Here is a 10,805-nt window from a genome sequence, read left to right as displayed (position 1 = left end):
GACCTTCTACTGCAGTCGGCTAAATCAGGGCCACACAGAGTTATGTGACCTTCTACTGCAGTGGGCTAAATCAGGGCCACACAGAGGTCTGTAACCTTCTACTGCAGTGGGCTAAATCAGGGCCACACAGAGTTATGTGACCTACTGCAGTGGGCTAAATCAGGGCCACACAGAGTTATGTGACCTTCTACTGCAGTGGGCTAAATCAGGGCCACACAGAGTTATGTGACCTTCTACTGCAGTGGGCTAAATCAGGGCCACACAGAGTTATGTGACCTTCTACTGCAGTGGGCTAAATCAGGGCCACACAGAGTTATGTGACCTTCTACTGCAGTGGGCTAAATCAGGGCCACACAGAGTTATGTGACCTTCTACTGCAGTGGGCTAAATCAGGGCCACACAGAGTTATGTGACCTTCTACTGCAGTGGGCTAAATCAGGGCCACACAGAGTTATGTGACCTTCTACTGCAGTGGGCTAAATCAGGGCCACACAGAGTTATGTGACCTTCTACTGCAGTGGGCTAAATCAGGGCCACACAGAGTTATGTGACCTTCTACTGCAGTGGGCTAAATCAGGGCCACACAGAGTTATGTGACCTTCTACTGCAGTCGGCTAAATCAGGGCCACACAGAGTTATGTGACCTTCTACTGCAGTGGGCTAAATCAGGGCCACACAGAGTTATGTGACCTTCTACTGCAGTGGGCTAAATCAGGGCCACACAGAGTTATGTGACCTTCTACTGCTTTTAGTTTAGTTTATTAATTCAACCATTTTTAAAAACAAGAACACATAAAACTTGAAAAAGCAATAGTGTATAGTAGGTGTGGCTGTCATCTGGCCGCCCCCCAGTCCCTCTACCAGGTGAATGTGGCTGACTCGCACAGTGTGCTCCCCTTCCCTCCCAACAGTAACCTGTGGTGGGATGGGTATAGCCTCTAGTGATGTGTTGCTGTTCCCTTACGAGAACCCAGTTACTCTGGTGTGTTTATCCCATTGAGTGACTAGTATAGTCCCTCAAGCAAAATAGAATGAAGGATAGTCACATTTTATTTCACCTTTTTATATAACTAGTTGAGAACAAGTTCTCATTTACAACTGTGACATGGCCAAGATAAAGACAAGCAGAGCGACACAAACCACAACAGAGTTCCACATGGAATAAACAACATGTCAATAACACAATAGAAAAGTCTATGTACAGTGTGTCTTATTTATTATTTATTCATACTTATTTTCCACCATAATTTGCAAATAAATTCATTAAAAATCCTACAATGTGATTTTCTGGATTTTTTTTCTAATTTCATCTGTCATAGTTGAAGTGTATCTATGATGAAAATTACAGGCCTCTTGTCTTTTTAAGTTGGAGAACTTGCACAATTGGTGGTTGACTAAATACTGTTTTGCCCGACTGTAAGTAAGATCAGGGAGATAAGGCAATAAATAGGCCATAGTGGCAAAATAATTAAAATTTGGCAATTAAACACTGGCGTGATAGCTGTGCAGAAGATGAATGTGCAAGTAGACATACTGGTATTTATAGGGCCCAGGTATTTATAGGGGGTTGGAGGCCAGGTATTTATAGGGGGTTGGGGGCCAGGTATTTATAGGGGTTGGGGACCAGGTATTTATAGGGGTTGGGAGGCCCAGGTATTTATAGGGGTTGGGGGCCAGGTGTTTATAGGGGGTTTGGGGCCAGGTATTTATAGGGGTTGGGAGGCCCAGGTATTTATAGGGGTTTGGGGGCCCAGGTATTTATAGGGGTTTGGGGGCCCAGGTATTTATAGGGGTTGGGTGCTAGGTATTTATAGGGGTTGGGGGCCCAGTTATTTATAGGGGGTTGGGGCCAGGTATTTATAGGGGTTGGGGGGCCCAGGTATTTATAGGGGTTGGGGGGGGGGGCAGGTATTTATAGGGGTTGGGGGGCCCAGGTATTTATAGGGGTTTGGGGGGCCCAGGTATTTATAGGGTTGGGGGCCCAGGTATTTATAGGGGTTGGGGCTCCAGGTATTTATAGGGGGTTGGGGGGGCCCAGGTATTTATAGGGGGTTGGGGGCCAGGTATTCATAGGGGGTTGGGGGACCCAGGTATTTATAGGGGGTTGGGGCTCCAGGTATTTAAAGGGTTGGGGGGCCCAGGTATTTATAGGGGGTTGGGGGGACCCAGGTATTTATAGGGGGTTGGGGTCATGCGCATTACATCCGTGGCACAGAATTACTTTGAAATTCACAGCTCGCCCTCTCCTGCCACCAGAAGGAAGGATATCCCATTTAGTGACTAGCAGATTCCCTAGCTCAAAGAAGAGGGGGAGGAAGAGGGCGGGAAGAAAGGAAGAGAGAGGGAAGAAAGGAAGAGAGAAAGTAAATGAGGTGGCGAGGGAGAGGAAGGATATCTCATTTAGTGACTAGCAGATTCCCTAGCTCATAGAAGAGGGGGAGGAAGAGGGCGGGAAGAAAGGAAGAGAGATGGAAGAAAGGAAGAGAGAAAGTAAATGAGGTAGCGAGGGAGAGGAAGGACATCAGAATAAGAGTAGCCCACCAGACGACGATGATGATGATGGCTGTGAGATGAGATCATTACTGATTCATGAGGACAGAGTGAACTGGGACAGATTCCCAGAGGTCTGATGTATCCTAGCCCAGCTCCTGTAACATCACAACTCTGTCAGAACATGTTGCTAGTCAGACTGCCTAATCACTTCACTATGTTAGCTAGGAGACATTACAACTCTGTCAGAACATGCTGCTAGTCAGACTGCCTAATCACTTCACTCTGTTAGCTAGGAGACATTACAACTCTGTCAGAACATGCTGCTATTCAGACTGCCTAATCACTTCACTATGTTAGCTAGGAGACATTACAACTCTGTCAGAACATGCTGCTAGTCAGACTGCCTAATCACTTCACTCTGTTAGCTAGGAGACATTACAACTCTGTCAGAACATGCTGCTAGTCAGACTGCCTAATCACTTCACTCTGTTAGCTAGGATATTACAACTCTGTCAGAACATGCTGCTAGTCAGACTGCCTAATCACTTCACTATGTTAGCTAGGAGACATTACAACTCTGTCAGAACATGCTGCTAGTCAGACTGCCTAATCACTTCACTCTGTTAGCTAGAGACATTACAACTCTGTCAGAACATGCTGCTAGTCAGACTGCCTAATCACTTCACTCTGTTAGCTAGAGACATTACAACTCTGTCAGAACATGCTGCTAGTCAGACTGCCTAATCACTTCACTATGTTAGCTAGGAGACATTACAACTCTGTCAGAACATGCTGCTAGTCAGACTGCCTAATCACTTCACTCTGTTAGCTAGGAGACATTACAACTCTGTCAGAACATGCTGCTAGTCAGACTGCCTAATCACTCCACTCTGTTAGCTAGGAGACATTACAACTCTGTCAGAACATGCTGCTAGTCAGACTGCCTAATCACTTCACTCTGTTAGCTAGGAGACATTACAACTCTGTCAGAACATGCTGCTAGTCAGACTGCCTAATCACTTCACTCTGTTAGCTAGGAGACATTACAACTCTGTCAGAACATGCTGCTAGTCAGACTGCCTAATCACTTCACTCTGTTAGCTAGGAGACATTACAACTCTGTCAGAACATGCTGCTAGTCAGACTGCCTAATCACTTCACTCTGTTAGCTAGGAGACATTACAACTCTGTCAGAACATGCTGCTAGTCAGACTGCCTAATCACTTCACTCTGTTAGCTAGGAGACATTACAACTCTGTCAGAACATGCTGCTAGTCAGACTGCCTAATCACTTCACTCTGTTAGCTAGGAGACATTACAACTCTGTCAGAACATGCTGCTAGTCAGACTGCCTAATCACTTCACTCTGTTAGCTAGGAGACATTACAACTCTGTCAGAACATGCTGCTAGTCAGACTGCCTAATCACTCCACTCTGTTAGCTAGGAGACATTACAACTCTGTCAGAACATGCTGCTAGTCGGAACAGCCAACCTATCAGAACAACCCAGCCCTGTAACATCATAGTGGATTAAACCTATCAGAACAACCCAGCCCTGTAACATCATAGTGGATTAAACCTATCAGAACAACCCAGCCCTGTAACATCATAGTGGATTAAACCTATCAGAACAACCCAGCCCTGTAACATCATAGTGGATTAAACCTATCAGAACAACCCAGCCCTGTTACATCATAGTGGATTAAACCTATCAGAACAACCCAGCCCTGTAACATCATAGTGGATTAAACCTATCAGAACAACCCAGCCCTGTTACATCATAGTGAATGAAACCTATCAGAACAACCCAGCCCTGTAACATCATAGTGAATTAAACCTATCAGAACAACCCAGCCCTGTTACATCATAGTGGATGAAACCAATCAGAACAACCCAGCCCTGTTACATCATAGTGGATGAAACCTATCAGAACAACCCAGCCCTGTTACATCATAGTGGATGAAACCTATCAGAACAACCCAGCCCTGTAACATCATAGTGGATTAAACCAATCAGAACAACCCAGCCCTGTAACATCATAGTGGATTAAACCTATCAGAACAACCCAGCCCTGTAACATCATAGTGGATTAAACCTATCAGAACAACCCAGCCCTGTTACATCATAGTGGATGAAACCTATCAGAACAACCCAGCCCTGTAACATCATAGTGGATTAAACCTATCAGAACAACCCAGCCCTGTAACATCATAGTGGATTAAACCTATCAGAACAACCCAGCCCTGTTACATCATAGTGGATTAAACCTATCAGAACAACCCAGCCCTGTAACATCATAGTGGATTAAACCTATCAGAACAACCCAGCCCTGTAACATCATAGTGGATTAAACCAATCAGAACAACCCAGACCTGTTACATCATAGTGGATTAAACCAATCAGAACAACCCAGCCCTGTAACATCATAGTGGATTAAACCTATCAGAACAACCCAGCCCTGTTACATCATAGTGGATTAAACCTATCAGAACAACCCAGCCCTGTAACATCATAGTGGATTAAACCAATCAGAACAACCCAGCCCTGTAACATCATAGTGGATTAAACCAATCAGAACAACCCAGCCCTGTTACATCATAGTGGATTAAACCTATCAGAACAACCCAGCCCTGTAACATCATAGTGGATTAAACCAATCAGAACAACCCAGCCCTGTAACATCATAGTGGATTAAACCAATCAGAACAACCCAGCCCTGTAACATCATAGTGGATTAAACCTATCAGAACAACCCAGCCCTGTTACATCATAGTGGATTAAACCTATCAGAACAACCCAGCCCTGTAACATCATAGTGGATTAAACCTATCAGAACAACCCAGCCCTGTTACATCACAGTGGATTAAACCAATCAGAACAACCCAGCCCTGTAACATCATAGTGGATTAAACCAATCAGAACAACCCAGCCCTGTTACATCATAGTGGATTAAACCTATCAGAACAACCCAGCCCTGTAACATCATAGTGGATTAAATCAAATCAAATCAAATCAAATTTATTTATATAGCCCTTCGTACGTCAGCTGATATCTCAAAGTGCTGTACAGAAACCCAGCCTAAAACCCCAAACAGCAAACAATGCAGGTGTAAAAGCACGGTGGCTAGGAAAAACTCCCTAGAAAGGCCAAAACCTAGGAAGAAACCTAGAGAGGAACCGGGCTATGTGGGGTGGCCAGTCCTCTTCTGGCTGTGCCGGGTAGAGATTATAACAGAACATGACCAAGATGTTCAAATGTTCATAAATGACCAGCATGGTCAAATAATAATAAGGCAGAACAGTTGAAACTGGAGCAGCAGCACAGTCAGGTGGACTGGGGACAGCAAGGAGCCATCATGTCAGGTAGTCCTGGGGCACGGTCCTAGGGCTCAGGTCCTCCGAGAGAGAGAAAGAAAGAGAGAATTAGAGAGAGCATATGTGGGGTGGCCAGTCCTCTTCCGGCTGTGCCGGGTGGAGATTATAACAGAACGTGGCCAAGATGTTCAAATGTTCATAAATGACCAGCATGGTTGAATAATAGTAAGGCAGAACAGTTGAAACTGGAGCAGGAGCATGGCCAGGTGGACTGGGGACAGCAAGGAGTCCTCATGTCAGGTAGTCCTGGGACATGGTCCTAGGGCCCAGGCCAGTTGAAACTGGAGCAGCAGCATGGCCAGGTGGACTGGGGACAGCAAGGAGTCATCATGTCAGGTAGTCCTGGGGCATGGTTCTAGGGCTCAGGTCCTCCGAGAGAGAGAAAGAAAGAGAGAAGGAGAGAATTAGAGAACGCACACTTAGATTTACACAGGACACCGAATAGGACAGGAGAAGTACTCCAGATAAACAAACTGACCCTAGCCCCCCGACATAAACTACTGCAGCATAAATACTGGAGGCTGAGACAGGAGGGGTCAGGAGACACTGTGGCCCCATAAACCAATCAGAACAACCCAGACCTGTTACATCATAGTGGATTAAACCAATCAGAACAACCCAGCCCTGTAACATCATAGTGGATTAAACCTATCAGAACAACCCAGCCCTGTTACATCATAGTGGATTAAACCTATCAGAACAACCCAGCCCTGTAACATCATAGTGGATTAAACCAATCAGAACAACCCAGCCCTGTAACATCATAGTGGATTAAACCAATCAGAACAACCCAGCCCTGTTACATCATAGTGGATTAAACCAATCAGAACAACCCAGCCCTGTTACATCATAGTGGATGAAACCTATCAGAACAACCAAGCCCTGTAACATCATAGTGGATTAAACCTATCAGAACAACCCAGCCCTGTTACATCATAGTGGATTAAACCTACAGTCGTAAAAGACCCTTTGAGTTTTTCCATATTTTGTGACATTACACCTTTAATCTAGAATGAAGTGTGTAATGTCTTCATCAATCTAGAGACACCACCCCATAATCACAATGCAAAAACAGGTTTTAAGGAATTTTAACACATTTAAAAAAGAATCCCTTATTTACGTCAGCATTCAGACCCTTTTCTATGAGACTTGAAATTGAGCTCAGGTGCATCCTGTTTCCGTTGATCATCCTTCAGATGTTTCTACAACTTCATTGGAGTCCACCTGTGGCAAATTCAATTGATTGGACATGAATTGTCTATATACGGAGAAAAAACCAAGCCATCTGTAGAGCTCCGAGACAGGATTGTGTCGAGGCACAGATCTGGGGAAAGGAACCAAAAAATGTCTGCAACATTGAATGACTCCAAGACCACAGTGGCCTCCATCATTCTTAAATGGAAGACGTTTGGAACCACCAAGACTCTTCCTAGAGCTGTCCGCCTGGCCAAACTGAGAAATCGGGGGAGAAGGGCGTTGGTCAGGGAGGTGACCAAGAACCCGATGGTTACTCTGACAGAGCTCCAGAGTTCCTCTGTGGAGAACCTTCCAGAAGCCATCTCTGCAGCACTCCACCAATCAGGTCTTTTATGGTAGAGTGGCCAAAAGAAAAGCCACTCCTCAGTAAAAGGCACATGACAGCTCGCTTGGAGTTTGCCAAAAGGAATCCGAAGAACTCACACCATGAGAAACAAGATTCTCTGGTCTGATGAAACCAAGATCTAACTCTGAAAATAGCTGTGCAGCAACGCTCCCCATCCAACCTGACAGAGCTTGAGAGGATCTGCAGAGAAGAATGGGAGAACAGGATAATGTAAGGAGAGCCTGTGTTCTGAGAGGGAGCAGAACAGGATAATGTAAGGAGAGCCTGTGTTCTGAGAGGGAGCAGAACAGGATAATGTAAGGAGAGCCTGTGTTCTGAGAGGGAGCAGAACAGGATAATGTAAGGAGAGCCTGTGTTCTGAGAGGGAGCAGAACAGGATAATGTAAGGAGAGCCTGTGTTCTGAGAAGGAGCAGAACAGGATAATGTAAGGAGAGCCTGTGTTCTGAGAAGGAGCAGAACAGGATAATGTAAGGAGAGCCTGTGTTCTGAGAAGGAGCAGAACAGGATAATGTAAGGAGAGCCTGTGTTCTGAGAAGGAGCAGAACAGGATAATGTAAGGAGAGCCTGTGTTCTGAGAAGGAGCAGAACAGGATAATGTAAGGAGAGCCTGTGTTCTGAGAGGGAGCAGAACAGGATAATGTAAGGAGAGCCTGTGTTCTGAGCGGGAGCAGAACAGGATAATGTAAGGAGAGCCTGTGTTCTGAGAGGGAGCAGAACAGGATAATGTAAGGAGAGCCTGTGTTCTGAGAGGGAGCAGAACAGGATAATGTAAGGAGAGCCTGTGTTCTGAGAGGGAGCAGAACAGGATAATGTAAGGAGAGCCTGTGTTCTGAGAGTGTTCTGGGAGCAGAACAGGATAATGTAAGGAGAGCCTGTGTTCTGAGAGGGAGCAGAACAGGATAATGTAAGGAGAGCCTGTGTTCTGAGAGGGAGCAGAACAGGATAATGTAAGGAGAGCCTGTGTTCTGAGAGGGAGCAGAACAGGATAATGTAAGGAGAGCCTGTGTTCTGAGAGGGAGCAGAACAGGATAATGTAAGGAGAGCCTGTGTTCTGAGAGGGAGCAGAACAGGATAATGTAAGGAGAGCCTGTGTTCTGAGAGGGAGCAGAACAGGATAATGTAAGGAGAGCCTGTGTTCTGAGAGGGAGCAGAACAGGATAATGTAAGGAGAGCCTGTGTTCTGAAGTCATAAACAGCCTCCAGGCTGCACTTTCACAGGGTGTCATGTGTTGTCTACACCTCTACATTCCCCTATTGTGTGTGTGTGTGTGTGTGTGTGTGTGTGTGTGTGTGTGTGTGTGTGTGTGTGTGTGTGTGTGTGTGTGTGTGTGTGTGTGTGTGTGTGTGTGTGTGTGTGTGTGTGTGTGTGTGTGTGTGTGTGTGTGTGTGTGTGTGTGTGTGCGCGTGCTTAAGCCCAGCCTCTGGCACATTCCTGAACCGGCTCCACAAAACTTTGATGAACTGATTTGTCTCAGGTGATGTTTACTTTGTCTCTCTTTCTCTCAATTCAAATTCAATTTACGGGGCTTTATTGGCATGTGGGACATATGTTAACATTGCCAAATCAAGTGGAATAGATCATAAACAAAAATGAAATAAACTATCAACATGAACTGTAAACATTACAAAATAAGTTCCAAAATAATAGAGACATTTCAAATGTCACATGTGTGCCATACAACACAGTGTTGTAACAATGAGTAAATAGTTAAAGTACAAAAGGGAAAATAAATAAGCATAAATTTGGGTTGTATTTACAATGGTGTTTGTTCTTCACTGGTTGCCCTTTTTTGTGGCAACAGGTCACAAATCTTGCTGCTGTGATGACACACTGTGGTATTTCACACAGTAGATATGGGAGTTTATCAAAATTGGGTTTGTTTTCTAATTATTTGTGGATCTGTGTAATCTGAGGGAAATATGTGTCTCTAATATGGTCATACATTTGGCAGGAGGTTAGGAAGTTTTGTGGGCAGTGTGCACATAGCCTGTCTCCCTTGAGAGTCAGGTCTCCCTACGACAGCCTTTCTCAATAGCAAGGCTATGCTCACTGAGTCTGTACAATCAAAAATATTTCCTTCATTTTGGGTCAGTCACAGTGGTCAGGTATTCTGCTACTGTGTACTCTCTGTTTAGGGCCAAATAGCATTCTAGTTTGCTCTGTGTTTTGTTCGTTTTTTCCAATGTGTCCATGGTCCTTCTGTAGCTCAGTTGGTAGAGCATGGTGCTTGTAACGCCAGGGTAGTGGGTTCGATTCCCGGGACCACCCATACGTGGAATGTATGCACACATGACTGTAAGTCGCTTTGGATAAAAGCGTCTGCTAAATGGCATATATTATTATTATATATTAAGTAATTAACTGAGTTTTCTCATCAAATCAAATCAAATCAAATTTATTTATATAGCCCTTCGTACATCAGCTGATATCTCAAAGTGCTGTACAGAAACCCAGCCTAAAACCCCAAACAGCAAACAATGCAGGTGTAAAAGCACGGTGGCTAGGAAAAATTCCCTAGAAAGGCCAAAACCTAGGAAAAAACCTAGAGAGGAACCAGGCTATGTGGGGTGGCCAGTCCTCTTCTGGCTGTGCCGGGTAGAGATTATAACAGAACATGACCAAGATGTTCAAATGTTCATAAATGACCAGCATGGTCGAATAATAATAAGGCAGAACAGTTGAAACTGGAGCAGCAGCACAGTCAGGTGGAATGGGGACAGCAAGGAGCCATCATGTCAGGTAGTCCTGGGGCACGGTCCTAGGGCTCAGGTCCTCCCGAGAGAGAGAGAGAAAGAGAGAATTAGAGAGAGCATATGTGGGGTGGTCAGTCCTCTTCTGGCTGTGCCGGGTGGAGATTATAACAGAACGTGGCCAAGATGTTCAAATGTTCATAAATGACCAGCATGGTTGAATAATAGTAAGGCAGAACAGTTGAAACTGGAGCAGCAGCATGGCCAGGTGCACTGGGGACAGCAAGGAGTCACCATGTCAGGTAGTCCTGGGGCATGGTCCTAGGGCTCAGGTCCTCAGAGAGAGAAAGAAAGAGAGAAGGACAGAATTAGAGAACGCACACTTAGATTCACACAGGACACCGAATAGGACAGGAGAAATACTCCAGATATAACAAACTGACCCTAGCCCCCGACACATAAACTACTGCAGCATAAATACTGGAGGCTGAGACAGGATGATTTCGCTCATGATTTGGTTGGGTCTAATTGTGCTGCTGTCCTGGGGCTCTGTGGGGTGTGTTTGTGTTTGTGAACAGAGCCCCAGGACCAGCTTGCTTAGGGGACTCTTCTCCAGGTCCATCTCACTGTAGGTGATGACTTT

The sequence above is a fragment of the Oncorhynchus gorbuscha genome, unplaced genomic scaffold, assembly GCF_021184085.1.
Source record: "Oncorhynchus gorbuscha isolate QuinsamMale2020 ecotype Even-year unplaced genomic scaffold, OgorEven_v1.0 Un_scaffold_687, whole genome shotgun sequence".
NCBI classification, from domain to species: domain Eukaryota; kingdom Metazoa; phylum Chordata; class Actinopteri; order Salmoniformes; family Salmonidae; genus Oncorhynchus; species Oncorhynchus gorbuscha.
This window is presented reverse-complemented; position numbering follows the sequence as displayed.